This window comes from Macaca fascicularis, chromosome 8 (genome assembly GCF_037993035.2).
Source record: "Macaca fascicularis isolate 582-1 chromosome 8, T2T-MFA8v1.1".
Taxonomy (NCBI): domain Eukaryota; kingdom Metazoa; phylum Chordata; class Mammalia; order Primates; family Cercopithecidae; genus Macaca; species Macaca fascicularis.
Window position 1 is genome coordinate 24,523,281 of NC_088382.1, and position 2,972 is coordinate 24,526,252.

Sequence of the window (2,972 nt, forward strand, 5' to 3'; positions counted from 1 at the left end):
CAACACTGTATCTATCAAACATCAACTACCTACTATGCTACACCAAATTTCATGCTAAATATAAAAGTTAAATAGCTCAAAATGTAATTGAGAGATGAGATATATTATCTATCTGTACTGAAATAACATTTCCCTAAAAATTCGTGTCCACTTAGAACCTGTAAATGTGCCTTATTTAGAAATAAGGTTGGCCGGGCGCGGTGGCTCGTGCCTGTAATCCCAGCACTTTGGGAGGCCGAGCTGGGCAGATTACAAGGTCAGGAAATTGAGACCATCCTGACCAACACGGTGAAACCCTGTCTCTACTAAAAGTACAAAAATTAGCTGGGCATGGTGGTGCATGCCTGTAATCCCAGCTACTCGGGAGGCTGAGGCAGGAGAATCGCCTGAACCAGGGAGTCGGAGGTTGCAGTGAGCCAAGATCGCGCCACTGCACTCTAGCCCGGCTACAGAGCAAGATTCCGTCTCAAAAAAAAAAAAAATATATATATATATATATAAATAACGTCTTTGAGAGGTAATCAACTTAAAATGATGTCATCCTGGATTAGGATAAACCGCTAATCCCATGACTGGTGTCCTTATAAGGAGAGGAACATTTAGACAGACACACACAGGGTAAAAAGCCAAGTGAAGGCAGGGGCTGAGATTAAAGTGATGCTATCACAAACCAAGGATTGCCAGGGGTCAGCAGCTGCCAGCAGAAGCTAGAAGACCCTTCTGTAGAGTCTTTGTAGGGAGTGCAACCTTGCTGACACCTTCATTCCATCTTGTAGCCTCCAGACTGTAAGAGAATACATTCCTGTTGTTTTAAGCCTTCTAGTTTGTATTACGTTGGTCCAAAAGTAATTACAGTTTTTGCCATTAAATTTTTTTTTGCACCAACCTAATTAATACTAATTTGCTATGATTGCCTTAGGAAAATTAATGCAATATCCAATGTATCATTAATAATAAATAGATGCCTATACATATATTAACAAACACTAATCTAAGAGTTTTCACATATTTAATTTTTATAACCTCAGAACGTACACTTCTCACCCTGTATTTAGAGTGACCGTATGATGTTTCATCCAAAACAATACATTTTTGAGAGGATAAGGGAATACCATTAACAATTATACTAAGAAAACAAGTGTTAACCAAAATGCTGAGGATGTCTGCTTACTCTACCCACTTAACAGAAGACGAAACTTAAGTACAGGCAAGCTCAATCACTCGCCCAAGGACACATAGCTAGTAGGTGGCAGTAATAGGATTTGAACCCAGGCAGTCTGGCTCCAGAATATTTTCCCATAACCATTACTCTACTCCATACTCAGTTTGCCCAGCATTCTGGGAACTAGTCATAAAAACCAGGTTCTTCGCCGAGAGTCGTCGGGGTTTCCTGCTTCAACAGTGCTTGGACGGAACCCGGCGCTCGTCCCCCATCCCGGCCGGCCGCCCATAGCCAGCCTTCCGTCTCCTCTTCACCGCGTCCTCGGACCGCCCCAAGGCCCCCGCCGCCGCTCCAGCGCCGCGCAGCCACCGCCGCTGCCGCCTGTCCTTAGCCTCCGCCATGACGACCGCGTCCACCTCGCAGGTGCGCCAGAACTACCACCAGGACTCAGAGGCCGCCATCAACCGCCAGATCAACCTGGAGCTCTACGCTTCCTACGTTTACCTGTCCATGTCTTACTACTTTGACCGCGATGATGTGGCTTTGAAGAACTTTGCCAAATACTTTCTTCACCAATCTCATGAGGAAAGGGAACATGCCGAGAAACTGATGAAGCTGCAGAACCAACGAGGTGGCCGAATCTTCCTTCAGGATATTAAGAAACCAGACTATGACGACTGGGAGAGCGGGCTGAATGCAATGGAGTGTGCTTTACATTTGGAAAAAAATGTGAATCAGGCACTACTGGAACTGCACAAACTGGCCACTGACAAAAATGACCCCCATTTGTGTGACTTCATTGAGACACATTACCTGAATGAGCAGGTGAAAGCCATCAAAGAATTGGGTGACCACGTAACCAACTTGTGCAAGATGGGAGCACCTGAATCTGGCTTGGCAGAGTATCTGACAAGCACACCCTGGGAGACAGTGATAATGAAAGCTAAGCCTCAGGCTAATTTCCCTATAGCCATGGGGTGACTTCCCTGGTCACCAAGGCAGTGCATGCATGTTGGGGTTTCCTTTACCTTTTCTATAAGTTGTACCAAAACATCCACTTAAGTTCTTTGATTTGTACCATTCCTTCAAATAAAGACATTTGGTACCCAAAAAAAAAAAAAAAAAAAAAAAAAAAAAAAACCAAAGGCCACCTGCAAATATGCTTCAGCCATGGGTCTGACATTAAGTACAGGCAGTGCAACCACTGCTGGCCCAGGGGTCTAAGATCTGAGAGGAAACAAGAAAATTCTCCAGGACCGTAGTTCTATTACACAGAGACATGAGAATAGAAGTTAAAAGTTGTTGACTATGGTTCCAATTCTGCCATTCAAGAACTGTCCTAGGGAAAGTCCCTCCCCCTCACTTCCTTCTTGCCCTATGCCAGTCTGCTGTCAGTCCTTTTGATTTCAGTTCTGCCCAGATGACCCCAACATGACCAGTGACTCCAAAGATAGGCTCAGCTCAGTATCCCAAACAAAAAGAGGCCGTTGCAAAGACATTTGGGAGAGGGGGACCCTATTCTGCCTGTATGTGGGCTGTAGAATTTTTCTGTGGCTACAAACCTAGGTGGTTTGGGTGCTTTGAGGGTGAACTTGGCCTTTGGGTACATTTAGAAGCAGTAGGTGGACAAGTCTCTTCCTGAATAACAGAAATTGGGGACAGTCTGAACAATGGGCTACATCCTGGGCTCTACACTAGTACTGAAGTCAGGCCTGGAACCCTGAATTAGGCTGGGGTCCTGATGTCATCACCCCCTCCCTGGGATCCCCTAGAAACTCAAACCCTGTGTCTCACCCTGCCATCTCAGACA

General features: G+C 45.4%; 1 pseudogene; it reads left to right on the plus strand.

The window, feature by feature from the left end:
• The first annotated feature begins 1,361 nt into the window (after positions 1–1,361).
• Positions 1,362–2,267, plus strand: LOC102135868 (ferritin heavy chain pseudogene; annotated as a pseudogene).
• The last annotated feature ends 705 nt before the right edge of the window (positions 2,268–2,972 follow it).